Source organism: Sorex araneus, chromosome X (genome assembly GCF_027595985.1).
Source record: "Sorex araneus isolate mSorAra2 chromosome X, mSorAra2.pri, whole genome shotgun sequence".
NCBI classification, from domain to species: domain Eukaryota; kingdom Metazoa; phylum Chordata; class Mammalia; order Eulipotyphla; family Soricidae; genus Sorex; species Sorex araneus.
The window spans coordinates 310,897,258-310,922,852 of NC_073313.1; the positions used below are offsets into that span (position 1 = coordinate 310,897,258).

The 25,595-nt window shown below is 38.4% G+C and overlaps 1 long non-coding RNA gene across 1 annotated transcript in view; it reads left to right on the top strand.

Annotated features, from left to right (window-relative positions):
- The window catches only part of LOC129400067 (uncharacterized), a 220,964-nt gene that overhangs the window by 135,692 nt on the left and 59,677 nt on the right, over positions 1-25,595 (top strand). The window contains exons 7-8 of the long non-coding RNA XR_008627411.1: positions 16,060-16,380; positions 20,569-20,715. This is a non-coding gene — a long non-coding RNA (uncharacterized LOC129400067). The remainder of the gene's footprint in view (positions 1-16,059; positions 16,381-20,568; positions 20,716-25,595) is intronic.

The window sequence follows — 25,595 nt, forward strand, 5'->3', positions numbered from 1 at the left end:
ACTGTCTTTTAAGTATGTAGTCCTCATTCTTCCTAATGCCCCATGCACTGCTACCTCAATCCTGCTTTCTGGAAGGAAACTGCAAGTTCAAAAACTTTCTGGAGTTGGTGTGGGCTGTTTCCAGTGTCACGAAACTGTCCCTTATTATCTTCTAGGTACTCCAAAGTTCTGGAAAACACAATAGCCCAATTCAGTACAATTTAGGGAGATCATTGTAGATGTAAATCAGATTATCACTATACCTCATTTTCCCCAAAGGTTTATTTTCATTATAAGGTAAACATTGGATATTTATTTATTTATTTTTAAAGAAATATTTTATTGAATCACCGTGAAAAAAAGAAAAAAAAATTACAAAGCTTTCAGGTTTAAGTCACAGTCAAATACTGATTGAACCCCTATCCCTTCACCAGTGCACATGTTCCACCACCAAGAACCCCAATACACCCCCTCCCACCCCAACCCCCATCTAAGTAGCTAATGATATTCCCTTTATTCTCTATATACTTTGAGTACATTCCATATTTCCATACAGAACTCACTATTATTGATTGGAAATTTTCCCCAACAATCAGGCCTGCTGAATAGGCATCATCTAATAATTTCTCTTCATTGCTGAGAGTGAAGAATTTGAGTCTTCACTATCGTGGCTGCACGGTTTTGGGTTTCTAATATTTTAGCTCAGTTCACAGTCAAAATGGATGTCTGGAAGAATCCGCTCTGGTGCCAAAATGGGTTAGGAGACCTCAGGATCACAGTCTTTAGGCGCAGAGGGTGTCTCTCGTGCCGCGGCTCCGGATCATCTCTCGGCGGAAGGCGCGCCGGGAACGCCCCCCCTCCCAGGACCACCTACAGGCTACATCACTAAAGAGAGTCCCACCTCCGAGTTGAGGGGTCTTAGAGGGTGGCTCTCGCCACTTGGGTGCTGCCGCTGCCACCATTTTCGCTCAGAAAAACGGGTTGGAGAGGGAAAAATCCCTCCCCGGGCTGCACGAGGTTTTAGCTCAGTTCACAGTCAAAATGCATGGCTGCAAGAATCCTCTCTGGTGCCAAAATGGGTTAGGAGACCTGAGGTTAGAAGACCCCAGGACCACAGTCTTTAGGCGCGGAGGAAAGTGACCATCCACAACACACTAATGAGTGGATGGGGTTATGTCCCTATAAAACCTTATTTAAAGAAGCAAAACCCATTCCACAGGCAGGAGTTTGTGGCTCTCTGCTTTAAGCCTAGAAGAGAACTCAGGCATGAAATGCAAGAGCTATCTGAATTTTGTTCAAGTTTTAATAAACATCATCTCAAAAGCAGAAATGCAGGATACACAAAACCAGGCTCCCTAGGACCTGCGTTGAACTCTCTTTAGTGATGGAATGACCTTAGCAAAGTCACTCAACTTCTCTAAGCCTAGTAAGTGAGGATTCAGCCTTCTCTTAAGTACTACTTTCATTCTGTCAGAATTAAATGACATGATATTTAACCAGCTTGATGCTTATCACAAACAGCAAACACGATGTCCAGTACATCTTCCTTGAAACTCTGTAGTGATCATCACAGTGGCCAGCTTGGTGTGCTGACTTGTCTCTCCATTACCCACAAACTCTGACTTCCCTGTCTTCCTCTAATTACTCTTATTCCTGGCTTGGGGGTTTCTTTCATTTTTGTCCTGAAAATACTGTAAGTGTTCTCCGAGGTTCCTCAGCCCTCTTCCTTCTGCTCAGTTGAGGTAATGTGAAAGAGAAAAAATATTTTCCTCTACTCTATTAGGTTCTTAAAGGCCTTTAAACTAAAACAGAACAATGAGCAAGAGAAAAAAATTTTTATTCACATACATGGGAGTTCACAGGGAAAAAATGTAACTCATACACTATCTTCCAACCAATGATTACCAACCAGCTTGCTTTCTTTGGGGTTTTGGAAAGCCTATCCACATCCACCACTGCAGCCTTATCCTCACTCTCCATGATCTGTGATGGCCAGGGCCAAATCTAGGTCTTCCTGACTACCTGAATCTCCTCCTGCTCACAGCATTTCCATGACCAGCTTCTCAGACTAGCCCTCAGCGGTCACATGTACTCTTCCCCCAAGTGCAAAACACAGTCAAATTATGTGGGCTTGGCCTCCAGCCTCACCCCGCCCCCTCACCCCCACCACCCCACATGCATACACACACACTTCTTTCTAGCATCCCCTCTTATCTCAGATCAGAGGCCTCAGTGTAGCACTCATTGACATCCCTTCTGGAGTAGAACTCAATCATCTTACCAACTTCATGCCTCGCTTTTTTTGCTTAAAACCAATCCTGCTGATAAACTAAGTTATCATGTCTAAGAACTTCCCAAGGCCAGGTATATGGCTTAGCAGGCAGGTAGAAGCAGCAGACAATTCCTGGTGTGACATGGAGTAACCCCAGCACTCCGGGTATGAGTAGCATCTTATTGCCTAATGGAGTCCTTGAACTTTCTGGGTCAGTTAACAGTGTCACAGGAAATGGGTATCAAGCACTGCTTGAGAAACCCCCACAAATTTAATTTAAAGGAAAAAAAGACCAGCTTTTTGGCTCTTCCATTTACCCCTGTAGCCTTCACTTCTTCCACTTCTTCTGAAATATCATCATCTGACGTTCATCTCTCACCCCCCCGTTCATAACTCAGCATTTTTTGCAAGGTCACCTTCCCAGAAAGTCTCTCTGGACTAAAATTAGTTCATGTAAACCCAGTTGCTACTGGACATAGTACTCTTTGGACATCACCAAATACAGTTCAGTGTTCCCTCTTTATGAATTTTTTTGTTTCATCTAACAGAAGTTCCTTAAAGGCAAGAGTTGCCCCATTGCTATGTCTGCACCCCTGAACCTTACGGCAGCATCCTGCAGAGAGCAGGCTGTGGAATTGTGACCATTTTCTGGGGTCAGGGCTAGTAGCAGTGATGTGTGCTGCAGATATCTGAGAGTATCTGTGGAAAGACTAGATCATAACTCTGAGGCAACAACTGTTCCTGATAATTGAGTGACTCCACAGCAAGACTGTTTTCTGCTCTATCCCTCTCTACCCACCTACATTAAAGGGGCAACCATAGCATTTACCTTCTCAAACCAGAAATAAAACAGGGTTACATTCCAAGGACCATGTTGCTTGCTTCCCATATATCCTGCCAGTAATTCAAGATAGCATTCTTGGTCATTCATGGGAGATTCAAAAAAAATTGGAAGAAAGAGGCAAGGAAGCATGGAAGTTGACAATCTTTGCATACTTAAACCAACCCCAATCTAATGCAATCTATTCACTCTAACAGAACAGATTGAGATTGCAAGTCTAGCATTAAGTCCAAATACAAATATTTAATTCCATTCTCTGAACTGGGGTTTGCTGTGGAAGCTATGGACCTGTAAATTCCCCCATTAGTCTCCTGACAACTATGGCCACTGAATAATGGGGAAATAACAAGCAAGAAGTCCCCAAAGCTTTGAGGTCATTCAAATTTGTCATCCTGAGACCCGCTACCTCTGGACAGCTTGAGGAAACTGACTATAACCAAACCTACTGAGCAAGTTTTCTGACATTTCTTGCATTGGAACAACTTTTGTTGGCAAGTCTAGGAGGTTACAAATAAAACAACCATATTTTTAGAACCAAGAAAAGAAATTGAAAGGGTTAAATAGAAAATCGTGTTCTATCAAAAAGTTCTGCTTTAATCAGCCAGACACTGATATTCAAACAAAAAGCTATTTAGGAAGGTGAGCAGAAAGGAATGGGAGTACTAGTGGTCAGACAGTAATTTAGACACTTATTAAATATCAACTCTGGTGAAAACTATTTGGAGTATGAGTGAAATGAAGTCACTTTTTTTTTTACAGAAAATCAGTTGAGTAAGAGTAACAAGACTACAAAATATAAGAAATTCAATGCACAAATAAAACACTTTACATGCTTCACAGAAGACAGGAAATGAATGAACATCTTTGAGAGTCTGTGTAAGGAATTTTTTAGTGGTATTAAGTAATGAGATGAAATAGAGCAGTCCAAGTGGCTGTGAAGAAGGCAACCAGAAGTCAACCAGTTTCTCAATGTAGCCCCCTCACTCAGGCTCTATGGTTCAGAATGCTCTAAGGTTTGAGTGCTTCAGAAGTTGGAAGGCTTCAGAACAAGCACTCTGCATTAAAATCTTAATATGTGAATATTCAGGTAAGGAAAATGTATACAGTAGTGAATATTTATTCAGTTGTAAGTTGCATCTCAAGGATGACGTTTACACTCACTTTATAAACCAAGTACACTTAAACTACGATCCAATTTACATAATTTTTATAGCATATTCTCAAGCAAATACATCTATTCATGTGTACAAATTTCAGATTTTATTTCTTCATATATTCTATTTTCCACAAAGGTAAACATTCTACAAGGATAAGAAATTTCTAGTACTTCTTTGGTCTTTTTGCATGTTAATGAATGAACAACTGCATAATCTTGAATTTGTAAGTGTAAATGTAAATATTAGGGATTCTGTAACCATACTCAGTTATTATTATTGCTTTAGAGGTCTAATACAATTCTTGGATGGAAAATATTTTTGAAATAAAGTGTTTATAAAATAAAGTACCCACTTATTTCTAGGTATTCCCTCAAAATAGCTACAAAAGATGCTGAAAGATTTAAATTTAAATTTTTCTAAAACATTTGATGAAAAACTGAAGTTAAAATAATATAGGTCAAGTCAATTCTAATAAAGCAGAAGAGAGGAGACTTTTCTTTCTCCAACTTTAAATTGTGCTTCAAAGTTGTAGTAATCAAGACTGTCTGGTGCTGAGATAAAGAAGGATAAAGAAAGACTTAGAACAAGGGCAGAGAATTCAGAACCCCAAGACAAATCCTTGGGTATGTTGAAAGCTAATCTATGAGAAAAGAAGAAAAGGTACGTAGTTGAGCAAGAAGTCTCTTTTGAAAATGATTTTGGGGGGAAAAAACTGGTCCATTTCATGTAAAAAAATAAACAGACACGCCTCAGATCTCTACTTTCACACCATGCACAGAAGTAATTTAAAATGCATTAAAAACCTCAAAATGATACCTGAATCTATCACTTATATTGAGAAAAACATAGGCAGAATCCTTAATGACATTGAATCAGGGACATCTTCAATGCTTCAATACCATTGACCAAGAAAATAGAAGCAAAGATAAACAAATTGGAAAACATCAAATAAAAAAGCTTCTGCACTGAAAATGAGGACTAGAATTAAAAGAAACTACACAGACTGGGAGAAAATATTTTCTTAGCTCTCAACTGAAAAAAGATTAATATGCAAGAAGTATAACACACTTGTAAAACTTAGCCAAAAATTTAAAAAAAGAACTTTTATAAGAAATGGAGAGAAAAAAATGGACACTTCCTCAAAGAAGACATACAGATGGCCAATAGGTATATACAGATATGCTTTAAAACACTTACTAGCAGAGAAATTTAAATCAAAGCAATGAGATGTAGCACAGCAGGTAGGGCATTTGCCTTGCACATGGCCTACCTGGGTTTGATTCTTCCCTTCCTCTCGGAAATCCCGGCAAGCTGCCGAGAGTATCCCACCCACATGGCAGAGCCTAGCAAGTCACCCGTGGCGTATTTGATATGCCAAAAACAGTAACAAGTCTCACAATGGCGACATTACCGGTGCCCGCTCGAGCAAATAGATGAACAATGGGATGTCAGTACTACAGTGCTACCAATAAAACTGGCATATGCAAAGAACAAAAACAACCAGTGTTGGCATAGATATGGGGTAAAATGATCCTTGTCCACAGTTGATGGGAATGAGAACTGGTTCACCTCCTCAAAGGACACATCTCGAAAAGCTCTTTGTGGCCAAAAACTCTTTGTCCTCTTTGTGTACACATCTCGAAAACTAAAAATTGAGCATCATTTTGAGCCCAGAAATTTCACTGCTTAACATACACTACAAGATCCCCAAACCCCTATTTGGAAAATACCTTTGTTTTCTTATGTTCACATAGTAGGAGCTGTAGTAATAGCACAGCAGGTAGGAGGCTGCTTTGCATGTTGCATACTAGGGTTTGATATCCAGCACCACAAAGGTCCCAGATCCCACCAAGAGTGATGCCTGAGTGCAAAGCCAGGAGTAATTCCTGAGCACCTTCAGGTATGGTCCCCCTTCCCCCCTCCATCCCAGACATGAAACATAGTAACAGAACAACAAATAGCTAGAAGCAACAGAAACTAAGAAATAATTAATAGAACTGATCTTACCATGGTGGAGTGACATAGAGGAGGTGAGCACTGGTGGAGGGTGTGATGTTGGAACACTGTATACATGAAACCCTATCATTAACAGGATTTCAAATAACCGTGCCTCATTTTGTTTAATTAAAAATGAAATTAAGTTCCTAAGAGGTCGGGACTGGAGCAATAGCACAGCGGGTAGGGCATTTGCCTTGCACATGGCTTACCTGGGTTTGATTCCCAGCATCCCATATGGTCCCCCGAGCACTACCAGGAGTAATTCCTGAGTGCATGAGCCAGGAGTAACCCTCTGTGCATCACCCAGTGGGACTCAAAAAGAAAAAACAAGTTACTCAGAGACCTAACTCACACATAAGTTATCACTGTCATCAAGTTGGCAATGGGAAGCCAGCTTGTTGAAGATCTCCATAGTGATTTGGACAATAATTAACAAGGAAATGGACCAGAAAGATAGTACAGTGGGTAGGCTGTCTTGCACACAGCCAACCCAGGTTTTATCCCCAGCACCACACAGCCTGGCAGGCTTTGATCCCCCAAGCCTGATAGAAATTATTTCTTAGTACAGCACTAGGGGTGAGCCCCAAGCACTGCCAAGTATGGTCCAAAAGCCAAAAAAGGAGGAGGGGGAGGGATATGGTGGGAAGAAAAGAAAACAGCTACAGCCTGCATCTATGGTTTTGTCCTTAAGTGAAGAGTAACGATGAGTTGGCAAATCAACCATTAATCCCTCTTCCTATAACCAGTTTAATTTTTTTTTTGCTTTTTGGGTCACACCTGGTGATGCACAGGGGTTACTCCTGGCTCTGCACTCAGGAATTACTCTGGCGGTGCTCAGAGGACCATATGGGATGCTGGGGATCGAACCCAGGTCGGCCACATGCAAGGCAAAAGCCCTATCTGCTGTGCTATTGCTCCAGCCCCACCAGTTTAATTTTCTCATTGCCACATTATCATCTTTGCTCCTCAATGGAATTGCTTGACCTAAAAAGGAATCAATTTGATCAGGACTTTATTCCCTCTCTGTTTGCCTTCAAAAAAATAAGCAACAACAGTCTTTAAAAAAAAATATGCACAGAGATAACCTTTTCAAATGCTACAATGCCCATCTGGATATTCAGTGCTTTCTAATGACACTAGCCCCCATCCCCAAAAGTTCAAGTTGGAACTAACCAGAACCCATTTTACAAAATGTTCCAGCTCTAATTTTGAATAAATGTATCTTTGATGTTAACCTTTAGAGGCAAATCTGAAAAGAAGATACTCAACTATTTTGAAGTTCAAATGTTGCTTGAAAGTATGTGGTTTCTACAATTTGAGAATTGAGTGTGAAACACTAAGAAGAAACACAAGAATAAGGACGATGGTAGATAATAGCATTGATAGGTAGAATTCCCAGCATTCCATATTCCTGGCATGTTCTTCATCTGGTGTTCACCATATGGCACCTGCAAATACAATCCACATCTGATACTGCCTGTGGTATGCATGTGTTACGCATGTGTGTGCATACTACATATGTAAATTCTCCTGTTGTTTTGTGTTTTCCACTTAAGATAATATGATGTTTTGGCAACCTTGACTCCTTTTGGTGTGTGCAAACTGTGGCTCCAGTTGGAGTTCTAGGTAGTAATAATATGGCATGCATGGCAGTAAGGCAGAAGCACTGGCCCCGAGGTAATCTTCAAAAACGCCCGAGGGATGGAAACATGGCATTTCTTTTACTGGGCATATGGCATTAGTCCTCAAGAGTAAAATTTAATGCTTTATTTGAAGATGTCAATGAATTTTAAAGCAATGCTTCTGTTTCACAATTGCTTGCTTTTAAGTTATTCACTGAGAGTCAGTGGCCAGCTAGAAAGACTCATTAGTTCTGAAAAAAAGAATACATAAAGGATGAAAATACATTCTGTCACTATCTGGCGCCATAATTCATGTAGCACTGGATCTAACTTTCACTTTTAAGTCTAATTCTGTGTACTTTTACTAATTTTCTAATTTCTAGGGAAGAAACTCATAGATGATCATGGGTTGAGTTAAATATAACTGGACAAGGAGCCCAGGGTGAGACTCCCTTCAAATTATACCTCCTGCTAGAATACGCCAAAACTGGAAAAATAATTGAAAACACATATTTGCAGTTTTCTCCCCATGAGCAACTAATATTTAAACATTATTTAAGATGAAATAATGCTTGTCATATTCTTTTGCTAAATGAACACTGTGATTTGTGATTCAAATATTTCAAGCATGCATAGGATATTGCATGGTATTTTTGAACTATCCTTTAATTTTTGTATGACTGTTGGTTTGTCTTTGTCCATTTATTTGTTTACAAGAGAAATAAAAACTCAGACATAATTTCTAGATTGTATCTATCCAAGTAACATCCTGAGTAATATTAATTTCATTTTAATCTTGACATATTTAATAAGAGAAATAAAAAAATGTTGACAGTCTAGTACCCTTGAAAATTTTAATTTATAAATAGAGCAGGAACTTATATCACCGTCAAAATAATTTTCATTTAACAGTTTAAGTAGACCATGGAAGAAATAAAGCTTTTCCTATCTAGACCAGAGTATTACATAAGCCCCACAGCAAGAAATCTTAAAATGAGAAAAACTTAGGTGTCTTCACAACCTGATTTCAGGATTCTGTACAAAACAACATGTTTTAAATGTGAGACACAATTTTTTTTTAAATGAGTGAGTAGGTAGTATTTTCCCTGGCAGTCAGATCTAACTTCATTTTTAACCGCAAATGGACATTTTTATTTTTTTTAACTTTTTAATTGATTTTTTGTGTAACTTGCAATACTGCTAATGATGGTTTTCTGTGCACTTAATTTCAACACAGACATCAGCGTACCCAGTGCCATTCTCCAAAGGCCCAACACCCTTTCCTTTCAACACCCTTCCACACACACAACACACACACATACAAACTCAGTTGTATGATCAGTTCAGTTGTTGTGTTGCCTTTGACCCTTTGTTGTGTACCTTTAAATCCCAAATATGAGACAGATTATTCTGTATCCATTCTTTTCCTCTGACTGACCTCACTCAGCATGATATCCCCTAGTTTCATTCATTTTTGCAGTAAATTGCATGATTTTGTTCTTTCTTACAGCTGTCTTCAATGTGAACATAGCCAATCTTGTGACCACAGGGCTGTCTTCAATGAGATGACCACAGTAGCAAAGACAACCAAAAGAAAAATTTTAAAATATGACTACAAATTCAAGCCTCCTTTACAGCAAAAGAAACTCAAGTTATAACACAAAGTCACCCTACTGAGTAAGAGTAAATATTTGCACACAATACATAAAATGAAGGACTGATATCCAAGATCTATGAAGTTTTCACAAAACTCAACAATGGAAAATCCAACAACCGAATTCGCAAATGGGGTGTATAGATAAAATAGACTTTTTCGGGGCTGGAGCAATAGCACAGCGGGTAGCGCGTTTGCCTTGCATACAGCTGACCCGGGTCCGAATCCTAGCATTTCATATGGTCCCCTGAGCACTGCCAGGGGTAATTCCTGAGTGCAGAGCCAGGAGTAACCCTGGGTTACTCATTGTATCCCTGGGTGTGACCCAAAAACAAACAAAATAAATAAATAAATAAACTTTTTCCATAGAAGACACAATGATGGCTAATAGGTATATTAAAAAGTGCCCATCAGTCATATTAGGGAAATGTAAATCAAAACAACTCTGACATATTATCTTAGACCAATGAAAATGGAATATATCAAAAGGTCTGGAAATTGCCAGTGTTGGTAGGGTTATGGTGAAAATGAAATAGCCATCCACAATTGGTGGGAATGTCATATAGTTTAGCTTCTACAGAAAGCAAATGGAGATCTCTCTCAAAAAAAAAAAAAGGAAATAGAACTCCCATACAACCCAGCAATTCTTGGCATCCCCAACACAAATGAACTATTTTAAAATTAATAAGACTATTTAAAAATATTTAAATAACTATTTAAAAATTAATGAGACAATTTGCATATAATTTATCTACCCCATTTGTGGGAAACTGTGTTCTCGGAACTCAGGGAGCAGTAGACAGGACAGAGTATAATGACTAGGTCTGCATCTCCAGTAAGTTCTGCTCTTCAATAATGACCAGCTCTGATTTATTCTGTGGTATATCTCTTGCAGTTTCTTTCTGGCTATTTGCTGTCAAATTTGATAATTAACAGTTTATGGCTACTAGAGGATTATCTATTGAACTCTTAAAGCACATTAGTCCCTGAAATATGCCTTTAGTTTCACCTCTTTTAGTAAATAGTGTTTTCCTCAACAATAAGAAAACACCGCATCTTTTTAAATGTGGAAAAATTGAACAGATACTTCACCAAACATGGTATCAGATGGCCAATAAAAACAAAGAAAAAATGTTCACTATCATTGATTTTCATAGTAATGCTGACCAAAATGGCAATGAACTTTCACCTCACACTTGTAAAAATGGCTTATCTCTAAAAGACCAGTAGGAACAAATGTTGGTGGAAATTTTCAAGGACAAAGCAATCCTCAACAACTGTTGGAAAGAACATAAATTTATTCTGATCACCATGGAAATAATATGGAGATTTCTCAAAATACTAAAGAACAGATTTAACATATAATCTAACAATTCTACTCCTAGAAGGATACAAGAAGTCATCCATTGGAGAGTAAGTTACTACAACTTGAAGGATGCCAAGTGAAAGAGCTGATAAACTAGTAGATCAAAATGCTTTTCAACAACTTCTATAAAGCAAGATTTCAATTGGAATAGTGTTCTGATCATCTACTGATATTTACTTAGACAGATGCAAATTTTGTAAGCTAGCACCATATACTTTTAAAACCTATTTCAAGGCTGATTTAGTCTGAAATTTTACTCCTAATTGGATGCTTTTACCTCTTTAATTAGCAGAATAACTCTTCTTCAGCCTTAGTATTTATTCATCGATATCATATTAGTGCCTAAATCATGCTCACTAAAGCATGATTCTTCAAGATTACAATCATTCCTGGGACTAAGTTCACATATTGCTTTACTCTTAGACACTGTCACCAGTGATCTTGATATTACCCACAACTCTCAGTGTCAAGTATTTACATCTCGGGTAATTTTTAAAATGTTCTCTCATAGAACAACATTTAAAATAAATTCCCATACCAATTTCATGTCCATTATATATATTCAGTATATTTATTATAATTATAGGGTGCCATTAAAAACAAATTATTTACAGTAGCTAACCTATTTAATCATCTGAATACCTCAATAACAAACTAAGATTTTTATAGTCATAAGATATTTAAGAATTGCTTATTCTCAAATACATATTAAACTTATAATAACCACTACCACCGCTCCCAAAAGAACGACCAGCTACCTCCCATACATCCCATCTGGAACTATAAATTTGTATCCCTGTATCTGCATTGGACACCATCACCCTGTGTCTGCACTGTTAGACCTTTATCCAACTGCTTGATAAACATTATCCCATTAATCCTCACAAATGCCCCTTTTAACAAAATCTAACCTTAACCAAATATGATGAGTTATCATGATAATCAGCATTTAACACCTTACTGTCAAAATAAGTGAAAAAAGACATTTTGCAGTGCAGGACTTCTGATGATCATGTACTCACTAATTTGCAAAATTTTATAATCCACAATGGGTTCCTCTGTCATTAGTGCTAATTAGTTAGATTCTACTATACTAATAAATCAACATTACTCAAGCATGATGTGTAAAAAAGGAGGTTATAATATATCCCGTCTATGATTTCTTTTTAATTATGTAGTGCTCAAAGCTACGGTCTTGATTTTCATTCATATGGTTTTGCGGTAGGTCCCATTCTACAGCTTGTTTTTTTGATAAACAGAGCATGTGTTTCTTCATGTTGCTTCAGTTTTGGGTTTTCATTTGGAGACAACACCCATCAGTGCTCAGGTTCTGTAACTGCCTCTTGCTCAGGGGTGACCCCTGGCGGTGCTGGGGGGAGATACATATGGTGCTGGGGATTAGGGTCCCTGGGATGCAAGACAAGCACCTTAATCCCTGTACTATCTCTCCAGTCTTATGACTAATTTTTTAAATGTATCACTGTCACTGTCATCCCGTTGCTCATAGATTTGCTCGAGCGGGCACCAGTAACGTCACCATTGTGAGACTTATTACTGTTTTTGACATATCAAATACGCCATGGGTAAATGATCATGCATATATTTAGAGCATCACACATGCACACACAGACGAAGTACAGTGAAGAAAAGAACAAAGTGCAGGGAGGTGTTGCGGGTGTCACTGAGTAATATTTGTGAAGATTTTAATAAAAGAACTTATTCAAAGTTATCATCCCCAGAGCAATCCAGCCATGCCCAATCCAGCCATGCCCAAAGTGGATGCAAAAGTGCACTAACGGGCTGCTTTCCAAGTGCATGGGAATGATTCAAAATATCCATGTACATCTCCGTGGGTTCTTCATAACCCGTACCTTTCATAGTGCTAACTTTTGATGGTACTCTCTCTGCCTCCTTTGTTGTGAACTATGGGCTTTCTGTTTATATAACATGGGGAGTATTAATTCTTTTTCTCCTGCGAGCGATAGCACAGCGGGTAGGGCTTTTGCCTTGCACGTGGCTGACCCGGGTTTGATTCCTCAGATCCTCTCAGAGAGCCTGGCAGGCTACCAAAAGTATTGCACCCGCATGGCAGAACCTGGCAAGCTACCCCTTACATATTTGATATGCAAAAAACAGTAACAAGAAGTCTCACAATGGAGACGTTTCTGGTGCCCGCTCGAGCAAATTGATGAACAATGGGATGATAGTGCTACTAGTGCTACGACAGTGTGTGTGAGCATTTGGTTGATTAAATTAAACTTCATGGTGAGTGTTCACCTCAACTCTCCAAGGCACTTACTGACCCGGTATCCATTTATGGAACACTATACCTTACCCTCAACTCCACATCATCATGTAATTACAATAGACAAAAATGGTTATATCATACTGACCCACATCCATGAAGCTGTTTCTCAGCAGTTTGTACAGCCTGTTTGGTCAGTAATGATCTATTGCCAATCAATACATACACTTTTTGACTGTCCAGTTATTTTACAATAAATAACACGCAACTGTAGCTCTGCTACACCTGGTACTTTTTTCCCCCTCTTTGTAAAGGAATGGGTGTCAGGGCAGTTCAGAGATCTCAAGAGTAGCAACCTATTTAATGTTGCTACAAACTTTGGAGACAAAGGAGACAAACTAATTTTCCTCTCTGGAGCATCTCTCCTAAGAGAGGAAAATGTTTCCAACTTAAAGGCAGAGAGGACTTTTTCAGAATACTTTTAAATTCTTGGATTCTTAAACTCCCTTTGAGTTGTGATTTTTGCCCCAAGTTTTGTGTCCTTACAACTAAGTGTACATTTACATTCAATGTATCTACACGTGGTGCATTTTAAAAATGTGCTTGATTTTCGTTTCCTCATGCTATACAATGGCTACTCAGAGCCTTAGCAATAAATACGCTGAAGTTTTTCACCACTCTATAATCCAAAATGAAGAAACTGTCTGGTTTCTGTTAAGACTGAATGAATTTCAAAAGACTGCAAGATTTTCTGTTTGGATAAGTACCCTAGAGTTTGGGTCCTCATTCAAATCCTGTACAAATTTCTGTAGACTGCTGAGTTGATCAAAAGAGAGGTTACAGCTTAGTAAAAGGCATACATGGGTTTAGAAAATAGTAGTATAAATTTCACTGGTGTTATAAAAGATTTAAGTAGTCATGGATGTTTCTCTGTGGTAGAGCACATGCCTTGCATGTATAAGTCATTGGATTCAGAGTACCAAAAAAATAAGTAAGTTAATAAAATATTTATACAGGAAAAAATAAGCAAAAACAAGAGCAGTTATTTTAACATAAAAAGTGAGAGGTTAGGTACAAATATTACAGACTTTTCATGCCTTTTTATCTGCTATTTTTCCTATCAGATTATAAAATAAACTTTTAGGTGCTATGTTAAGTGAGAAAGTACTGAAAGACATACCCATTAAGTAGGAGGAAAGATTGGCTCAAGACTAATTATAAATATTATAGTTTTATAATGGGGAAATATATTTTTTTAGTATTGAGGGAGTTGAGAATGTATTTGCAGAAGGAAGTCTTTGATCCAATAGAAGTTCTGATTAGTTTTAGGCCTCATCTGAAACTTTCAAAACACAACTTCTGGTGTAGATGATGACTCTGTATATGTCTCTGCAAATACATCTGAACTAGGTAGGTATGGTTTGGAGGGAGATCTGGCAACTTTATTGTTGCCAAAATGGTCTATCTAGTCACCATAGTTTTTAAAATCTCAATAGTCTACTTTAATATGAAAAGTTTAATAAACTAGAAATGGTTAGAAGGCTATCTTGAAAAGAGATTCATTTTGTGCACTATGGTGTATTATTGTAAACTATGTGCATGTACCATTTACACAGATTTTAAGTCTCTATGTTAATGAACTTGATTATAAGCAGTCTTTATTAATATAAATAATGCCTATGACCTTACTGAGGCAATAGAACTTAAATGTACTATCCGAGAGCCGGAGAGATAGTACAGCAGGCATGGTGCTTGCCTTGCATGCAACTGACCAGGGTTTAATCCCAATATCCCCCAAAACCTTCCTAGGAGTAATCCCTGAGTGCAGTCTAGAATAAACACTGAACACTTCTCGATATATACCAAAAACAAACACATGTAAGAAAGGGAACATAATATCCTAAACCCATATCTATCACAGTATTTCATTTGGTTGTCTCATAGTTTCATGAAATGCCAGTCACATCATTAGATAACAATTATAAATTGTGCCATTATAAACAATGCAATCTAGAAAAGTTCATTTTCTAAAAATGAACATATAGGTAAAGCAGACTATCGTGGTGAATAATCAGCACTGAGTTTTCCTAGGTGACTTGTGTAAATTCCAAAAATTAGTATTGGCTTCACCTGCTTCATAAACAACAACATAAAAGCACAGACAGCTGGTTGTAGAGATTCGGGACATAATTACAACTAGTAATTACTATGTTGTTTCTAAACAGCCAGTTCATGAGGAAGATCTGAGGATGCTCTAAGTGTTCAGCAACAAGATTCTTTTCTTTGTTTTAAGTTGTGAAAAGAGTTATTGATGGATTGTCCCCTGAAATCCAAAACTCTGCATCCCATTACCAAAGATCTCATGCCTATTCTGAAATTTCTGAAGAAGGGGGACAGAGATACATTGAAAATAGAGAACTGTGTTATATATATTTGTGCATAGGAGCCTGGACTCCCAAAAGATGAATGTTTTGTGTGTTATATGAATATTTTTCATTTCCTGAGGATTTATACTAATATAAACTACGGCTCATTTGATAGTTTACCTGATGGTTACCATGCAAAAATACAATAAGTAAATTCTGGGGCTGGAGCAATAGCACAGCGGGTAGGGCATTTGCCTTGCATGCAGCCGATCCGGGTTCGATTTCCAGCATCTCATATGGTCCCCTGAACACCGCCAGGGGTAATTCCTGAGTGCAGAGCCAGGAGTAACCCCTGTGCATCACCAGGTGTGATCAAAAAAAGCAAAAAAAAAAAAAACAATAAGTAAATTCTTAACAAGTCCTTTTAATCATGGTGACATTATAACATCTATTCAACATTCTTTGTTCCCAAAAAAGAGTACTAAGTTTCAGCACAGTGGGTAGGGCATTTTTGCCTTGCACGTGGCCAACCCGGGTTTGATTTCTCTATCCCTCTCAGAGAGTCCAGCAAGCTACAGAGAGTATCCCGCCTGAACAGCAGAGCCTGGCAAGCTACCCGTGGTGTATTCGATATGCCAAGAACAGTAAAAAGTCTCAAATGGAGACGTTACTGCTGCCCGCTACAGCAAATGGATGAACAATGGGATGACAGTGCTACAGTGCCAAGTTTCAGCAAGCTAAACTGAAGCAGTGATTCCTCAACCAAAGTCAGTTTTGCATCCCCCCTCCCACCTTCTCCTCGCCATGATACAATTATCACTATTTGAGATGGTCTTGCTTACAATGACCTGGGAAGAAGACTGGAGATACAGACTTCTTCGTAAGTTGAAAAACAGTTCAACATCCCACAATGCACAGAACACTTCTATCTAAACTTAAGGGCCCGAAGTATCAAGAAAGTAAATTTGAAAAGCTCTGAACAGGGGTGACCCAAGACCATTGACAGCAGCTGGCACTATTTCTCAAGTGTCAATCATTCATAAGGTTATCACCTGGATCTCAACGATAACACTCTAAACATTTCACCAGTCCCAGAAACTCATGGGTAGCTTTGATTGCTCAGTATAGTGGGGAGCAGCTGGATGGAAATTTGCCTGAAGCAGAAATCCCTTTTGTCACTCTCTATTCATCATCATCATCATTACTTTTTTACTTTGGTTAGCAGATGTTTCTTTAGTGCTCTGACATCCTTTTTAATTTGCACATTTATTAATTTGGCTGGTAAAAAGCATAGTCCTTTACCTGCTGAATTTTCCCAATTTCTTGAGGCTGACGCCTTCACACAAGAAGAGTTGTCCTTTTTCTACTATCTGGCTCCCTATCACATCTTTAAGTAGATCGTTGAATGGCCAGTGCAATTTTGGCTTTTCTCCTGTCTCACACTCCAAGAGAAAAGCCCTGATTGCTCCCAAGTCCATTTACTCATCGCACTCTAGGGGGAATTGTTTGGATTCTAACATGCACCCTCACAATATCCTATTTATAGCTGTGACAAAGAAGTAAGCAATTAATCAGACATCACTTCTAACAATACTGACCTGCCAGCATTCAAATGCTTTAATTAAAATCACAGCACAATATATGCCAGGGGTAACAGCCTAGCAATGTCTCCACAAGGCACGAAGCTGCTCTCCCCACCAGCCCTGAAGCAAACACATATTAGGACGTTCCTGGCATTCGACCTTTAATGAGCAGGAAAGGGAATCTCCAGGGATGTTTCGTACATGCTGCAGTTCACCTACAAAGCAGATAATGTCTGTAGTGCTTATTCGGAGGCTTTAGCATAAAAGGATACACCCAATAAAAAAAATTTCTTGCTCCTTTTACATTCCCCCACCTTCCTCCTTTCTTTCTCTTTCTCTCTATGTCTCTCTCTGTCTCTCTGTCTCTCTTTTTCTCTCCCTCTCCCTCTCCCCCCCCTTCTCTCCCCACAAACCTGTAGGATATGTGTTATAACGTAGCAGTGTTAGGATTGATCCATCTCTGCTGTGTCAAAAATAAGATGACAGTACAATTATGAGATTTAAAAATGTTAAATATCAGTAAGCACAGAAAAAACTGGGGTACTTTTTACTTGTAACATTAACTCGTCCTCCTGACAGGTTTTAGCTTTTGATATTCATGCTAACTCCCCCACTTGTTCTGTCTTGCTGGACACAGTAATACCAAGATTTTTAAGTCAATAAGGATACATTGCATCTAGAGTGAGATTATTTCAGAGCATTCAAAAATGGTGGTCCACTTGTTTTTAAAACACTTGCAGTTTTTTTTTTCCAAGTGGAAGAATAATTTCCTTGAAATGTGTCATTATTCTCCCAAATACACGCAAAACTCATTCTCTTTGAGCACTATAGCACTGCCCCTCTGATAATTGCTTTCATTGCCTATATTTTAACTACTAAATATGAGTATATTCCCAGATAATTTATAACAGGCGCAGATCACTTCTTCCTTAAGTCAACTAACTTAATGTGCTTCTGATTCCTCATAAACTAGTCATTGTCTTATCCTAGTCGTGTACGTATTATTTCGCATTTGTTTCTAGTTAAGGCTCTCTAACATGTCCATCATGCAACTATTTTAACAAAGCTAGTCTTCATCTTAAAGGTTCCTCCGCAATGGTTAATGGTATCTGCATTGCTCTCCCTGTGGCCCAGTATTTCCAAACGGATTTTCGGAACTTCCTTGCCTGTTTCTAGAAATCCAAATAATTAATGTCCTCTATTCATGCTTCTCCCTCAAAATGCCCTCACAACTTGTGACCTTTTGGGGACTCGACTAACCTGGTTTCCTAGCTTATCTTTCTTTTGACATATGGTTTATGATGTTTGGGGCCTCTGTGGAAAGTCGCCTGCGTCTCTCCGCGCCTCAGAAAGGAGCTGTGTTCCTGCTCACCAGCTGCCTCCCTCCCTCCGCGGGCCTGGGTCTCCTTTCGCTTCCGGAAGCGAGTCTCCCCTCTCTCTGTTTACCCATGCTTCCCTTAGGGCACTGCATATGGCGAGCTTCCTTCTCCACTCAGCAGCCCATTACACCCTCTCCTTTTCATATCCTGCCCCCTTTCAAGTTTGTATTATTTTTCCTTTGAAGGACACTGATACTTCCCACAATGGTTTCCAAGTTTGGAATATGAAACTTAAAACTTTTCTTCACTTCCCTCCTCCCCGCTCTTGACTTCCCTTCTGTGTTTGTTAAAATAAACTCACTCTCTCTGCCTCCCACTCTCCCTTTCTTTCATACACTCTCACACTTCTATGTTTATTAAAATTCTCTATCTCTCTCTCTGTCTGCGCACACACACACTCACTCACACACACACAGACAGACAGACAGACACACACACACACACACACACACACACACACACACACACACACACAATTCCTGAGACCAGCTCAGGTAAGGGAGAATGACGACTGAGTTTTCAATACATGCCGTTGGCCTAATTATCATGTAAAACAGTAAGAAAGCAGGGTATGGATCTGGTTGATAGTAGTAAAATATAATTTAATTATTTTTTAAAAGAACTAATAATATCATAAGGACTGCCTGACTTAAGGAAATAATTTTCCATCCAAAACTTGAGTCTTCTCTCACCCCCTTTATTATTGTATCCAAATTTTAATAAGTCATAGAGAAAGGGTGAGAGTAAGAGAGAATTGTTTGAAGGAATAGTCTCACAATCATGAAAGCATAGTAAATCTAAAATCTTTAGCACCGATCTAAAAGAAATCTGCTGGCTGGAAATCTTGCCTTCTTTCAAGTTTGAATTTTGTATTATTATTTTTTTTATTAAGGCCTTCCACTGATTTGGATGACCACTCTATTTTACCCAAATCTCACCAATTTAAATGTCAATCTCACCCATAACAGAAACATGTTTTAATTATTAAACCTGTTTTAATTATTAAAGGCAAAAGCCTGAGATTTAAACCTGAAAACTTTGTAACTTTCCACATGGTGACTCAATAAAAAATTTAAAAAAAAAATAAAATAAAGGCAAAAGCAAGTGTTGATGCACATATATTGAATACCTCATATACATATCTGGTGCTCAATAATCACTGTCACTGTCACTGTCATCCGTTGCTCATCAATTCGTTCGAGCGGGCACCAGTAACGTCTTTCATTGAGAGACTTATTGTTACTGTTTTTGGCATATCCATTAATCACACTTTTAATTTTTTGAACAACTGTAAAACAGGTATCATTACTAGAGTTATTTGTTGGACATTTTTCTTAAAGAAACAATATAAAATCTAAAATTTCACTGTATCATTGTCACTGTCATCCCATTGCTCATTTATTTGCTCAAGCGGGCACCAGTAATGTCTCCATTGTGAGACTTGTTATTACTGTTTTTAGCATATTGAATATGCCATAGGTAGCTTGCCAGGCTCTGCTGTGAGGGTGAGATACTCTCGGTAGCTTGCTGGACTCTCCTAGAGGGGCAGAGGAATCAAACCCAGGTCTGCCACATGCAAGGCAAACACCCTACCTGCTGTGCTATGGCTCCATCCCAATCTAAAATGTATTGTAGAATAATGAAGTTACAAACCTTATATTTAATGAAAAATATCCAAAGTCTTCATTCATCTGTTATCATTAGATGATACTCTTGTATAATCTAAATCACTCTACTTGTTGCCCATTAGGTTTTCAACACTTAATTTGGTCGAGATTAAAAAGCTATTTTTTTAATTCATTACAAAGTACAGAATCTTAAAATATCTGTTTATTTCCTCTAGTCCATAAAGATATATTCACCTTATATTTTTACAGACTATGATTTGTAAATTCCTTATGGGGTAACAGAAATTCCTGGTTTTCCCTAGTTCACCTCTATAACCACCCAAAGTCAGTGAGTTGGTGGTATTAAGCTATTAAGTTTTCCTCAAAAACGATACTTTTCTGAGGAAAAGGAAAATGATTGAAGCACTCAATGGGGTGCAAAGGGAGCACTCAATTGCTTTTATTTTTTTTTGTTTTGCTTTTGTGCATGTTTTTTTAGGAAAGGCTTGGTGGTAAGAGAGGAAGGAAAGAAGGAAGGAAGGATCTGCCTTATACTCCAGCTCTCACAGTCAGAGGTTGATCAAAATCACACAGAAGTTTGAAGGATTCTTCTCAACACATCCTTTAGCCTGCAAAGTGATCCAAGGTAAAGAAATGCCCATATTTTCAATGCATGGGAGAGCAAGGCATGAAGGAAAAGGGAAGAATGTGTAGTATTGTGTGCTGTAGAATGCAAAGAATGTGTACTGCCCCTGCTTTCTCCTCTGTGTATCAAAGGCCTCATATTCTGGAGAGTCTAAGGACAAACTCTTCAAAGTCAAGGTATATCTGTCATTTCTAATTCTCTGGAATAGGATTCCTCAAAGTTGAGCTATAAACCAAACGTGATCTACCACCTGGTTTTGCTAATAAAGTTTAACTGAAATACAGTTACACCCTCTGGTCTATGAATTGTCTCTGGCTGCTTTTGCTATAACCACCTAGATCATTAGTTATGACCGGAACCATATGACTCAAAGCTGAATGCCTAACCTTTAATAGGGAAGTTCACTGGATCTTAGTGGCAAACCTAACACCTTAGGGACCCCATCTTCACAGACAGATCCCAAGCCAGTGGGATTAATGTTCTTGTGAAAAAAATATATATATTCTGCAATGGTTTTTGTAAATGTCCTCTTGACTTTTGTGGTGCATAATCACTTTTCCCTTAAACAAGTTAAAATAACTGTCACTGTCTTCCCATTGTTCATCGATTTGCTTGAGCAGGTATCAGTAATGTCTCCATTCATCTCTGTCATATTCAGGGTCGGGGGAATGAGACCCATTATTATTACTGTTTTTGGCATATCGAATATGCCACGGGTAGCTTGCCAAGCTCTGCCATGCGAGATTCTGCATCACTCTCCTCTGGGAGCTTTGTTTTATAGTCTCTGGACTCTGGATCTTGGCCATTTATGAGGTCACATGGAACATGAGGGGCGGGGGGCAGTTTGTGGGTGTGATTGCCAAGCTACTGTAAAATGAAGGATCTGGGTGGAGGAGGCCTAGTCCCAATCAGAGCAAACTTGGAAATCTCAGACACTGGTCCCACATACCTGGAATCCTCTGCCGGTTCCTTCACTAGTGAGGCTCGAAACAAGTTTAAATAATAAATAAATAAATAAATAAATAAGAATTGTACTGGCAACATTAAAAGACAAAAACAGGTTTGTCCTACAGCAGATTTTTTTTAAGTGAGAAAATGAAGTTCTGAATAGAGACAATATGAGGACCTTCTATAATCAAACAATTCTAGTATGCAAGAGCCACTGACCAGGTAACTTGACTGTCTCTGAAATGAGGTGCTATGCTTCTTAATTCCAGTACTACACTGACTTGATTGCTATAGCATTGTGCTATAATTTAAAATTTTGGTAAGAGAAGCCTCCCATCTTCTTTTTTGCCTGAAATTGCTTTGGCTATTTGTGGGTAGGGGGAAGGGGTGGCTGCAAGGAAGAGTGTTATTAGTCCATGTAAATTTCAACAGCCTTTGATCCAGTGACTCTAAAATATCTCATGGGTATTTTTTATAAGTAATGCATTGAGTCTGTGTAGTGCCTTGGGTAAGACTGATTTTTGACAATATTAATTCTTCTAACCAATGAACAGGAGATACATTTCTATTCCTTTGAATATTATTTCTTTTAGTAGTGATTTATAGCGTTCTTTGTTTAAACCTTTAACCTCAGGATAGTTGTTTTGTTTTATTTGGGGTGGAGGGATGTTGAAGGGGCTACATTCAGCTGCTTTTAAGACTTATTCCTGGTTCTGTGCTTAGGGATGGGTCCTGGCGGTGCTCGAAGGATCATATATGGTTCTCAGGATAGAAATGGGGTCACCATGAACTCAAGTGCCTTAACTCTTGTACTATTTCCCAGGCTTCTCACCTCTTTTGTTAAGCTGATGCCCTGGTGCTTGATTTTAATGGAGAGGAGCATCATTATAAATAGGATTATTCTTTTTGAAAATTTCTCCCTTCTACTTCATTGTTTGTATATAGAAATGCCGTGGATTTCTGCTTGTTGGTTTTGTCACCTCTCACTTTACTGTACAAGGTTATTGTTTCAGATAAGATTTTTCAGAGTCTCCCGGGTTTTCTTAGTATCATGTCATCTTCAAAAAGTGATAGTTTGACTTCTCTTCTGATAGACATCCCCTTTGGTCACTCTTTCTTGTCTAATTGATAAGGCAAGGACCTCCAATACTTTGTTGAGTAATAGTGGTATGAATAGACAGCTCTGTCTTATGCCAATTTTAAAGAAAAGGCTTTCGATTTTTCATCATTGAATACAAGGTTTTGTATAAGTTTGTGGTATATGGCTTTAGCTATACTAAGAAAAGTTTATTTTATTGCCATTTTCATAAAAAATTTTTATCATGAATAGTAAATGTTTGTCAAATGTTCATCTAAATATATTTTAATCATATGATTTTTATCTTTCCTTATATTGTATGGTACATTACGTTGATTAACTTGTACATGTTAAACGTCCCCTTCATTCCTGAGATAAATTCTCCTTGGTTGTGTTCTGTTATCTTTTAGATATATTGCTGGATTCCATCTGATAATATTTTGTTGAAGATCTTTGTGTATATGCTCATTAGGGATGTAAGTCTACAGTTTTCTCTTTTCAACTGATATCTCTCTCAGCTTTTGGTATCAGGGCAATGTTCACCTCAAGAATACCTAGAGACAAAACCTTAGATATGTGGACAGGTAATCTTCAACAAAGGAATAAAAGAGTATAAAGTCAAGCAAGAAAGTCTGATTAACAAATGTGCTGGCAAAGTTTCCCAGTCACATAGAAAAAAAGAAAAGAAACAGCACATCTAGAGAGATACTACAGCAGGCAGGGCAATTGCCTTGTATACAATCCCTGGCACCCTATGTGGTACCCTGTGCTCCACCAGTTGAGCTTAAAGCACAGAGTCAGAGGTAAGCCCTGAGTACCACTGGGTATGGCACCCTACCTAAAAAATGAATCAGATCCCTATATTATATCATGCACAAAAGTCAATTCAAAGTAGGTAGAAGCCCAACATCAGGCCTGAATCCATAAAGAGTACTGAAGATCACATTGGCAAAATCCTCCATGACATTGAACCTAGAGACATCTTCATGACTGAATGGCATTGGCCAAGCAAACAGAAGTGAAAATTTAAAGCTAAAAGTACATAAAACACAGAAGTTTGTGTACTGCAAAATAAGTAATGACTAGAAAAAATAGTGACTATGATTATCAAATAATGACTAGAATAAAAAAATCACCCCACAGACTGGGGTTAGTATCCAGATATATAAAGCACTTGTAAAACAATGAAAAACAAGCAACCCCATTGAAAAATAGGAAGAGACGAGCAGATACTTCCTTAAGGAAGACATACAGATATCTAATAAGTATAAGGAAAAATATTCTGAATATCATCAGATAAAAGTAAATTAAAACAACAATGAGGTATTTCATACTAGTCAGACTGGTAGACATCAAAAAGAATAGAAACAACCAGTGGAGAGAGGAACTCTCACCACTGCTAGTGGAATTGTCAACTGGTCCAACTGCTTTGAAGATGAATATGCACATTTTCGTCTCTTTTTTTTAACTGAATCACCATGAGGTAGACTTACAAACTTTCATGTTTGAGTTTCAATCATACACTGATCAAACACCTATCCCTCCACTAGTGCACATTCTCACCACCAATGTCCCCAGTATACCCCCACTTTCAGCCCTCCCCCTGCCTCCATAGCAAACAGTTTCCCCCATTCTATCTCCCTACTTTTGGGCATTCTGGTTTGCAATACAGATACTGAAAGGTTATCATGTTTGTTCCTTTATCTACTTTCAGCACACATCTCCCATCCCAAACAATTCTTCCAACCATCATTGTCTTAGTGATCTTTTCTCTATTCCACCTGCCTTTTCCCCCAGCACATGAGACAGGTTTCCAATTATGGGGCAATCTTCCTGACCCTTGTGTATAGTGTCCTTGGGTGTCAGTCTCATATTATGTTATTTTATATTCCACAAATGAGTGCAGTCCTTCTATGTCTGTCCTTGTATTTCTGACTCACTTCATTTAGCATAGTACACTCCATGTCCATCCACTTATAAGCAAATTTCATGACTTCATCTCTCCTAACAGTTGCATAGTATTCCATTGTGTAGATGTACCAAAATTTCTTTAAGTAGTCATCTGTTCTAGGGCACTTGGGTTGTTTCCAGATTTTGGCTATGTGAACAGTACTGTAATGAACATATACGTGCACATGTCATTTCTACTGTGCTTTTTTGCACCCTCGAGATATATTGCCAGAAGTAGTATTGCAGGATCATATGGAAGCTCAATTTCTAGTTTTTTAAGGAATCTCCATATTGTTTTCCAGAAAGGCTGGACCATTCAGCATTCCCACAAACAGTGAAAGTGTCCCTTTTTCCCCACATCCATGCCAGCACTGGTTCTTTTGAATGTGTGCCAGTTTCTGTGGTGTGAAATGATATCTCATTGTTGTTTTGATTTGTATCTCCTTGATGATGTGGAGCATTTTTTCATGTGCCTTTTGGCCATTTGTATTTCTTTTTTGAGGAAACTTCTGTCCATTTCTTCTCCCCATTTTTGATGGTGTTGTGAGACTTGTTACTGTTTTTGGCATATCGAATATGCCACGGGTAGCTTTCCAGGATCTGCCGTACGGGTGCGATACTCTTGATAGCTTGCCAGGCTCACCGAGAGGGATAGATGAATTGAACCCGGGTCCATACCCAAGCAATACCATAGTAATTCGTGAGTGCAAAGCTAGGAGTAACCCCTGAGCATCAATGGGTGTAACCCAAAGGCTAAAAATATAAATAAAAACCCAGAAACAAAATTAGCAATACTCAATGTATGTCCATTTCTTAGTCTTGTGCCAGGTACTGTGTAACACTATTTTATATCAGTTATCTCATTTAATTATCAACCATATAGTTAAAGTTGAAATTCTGAGAT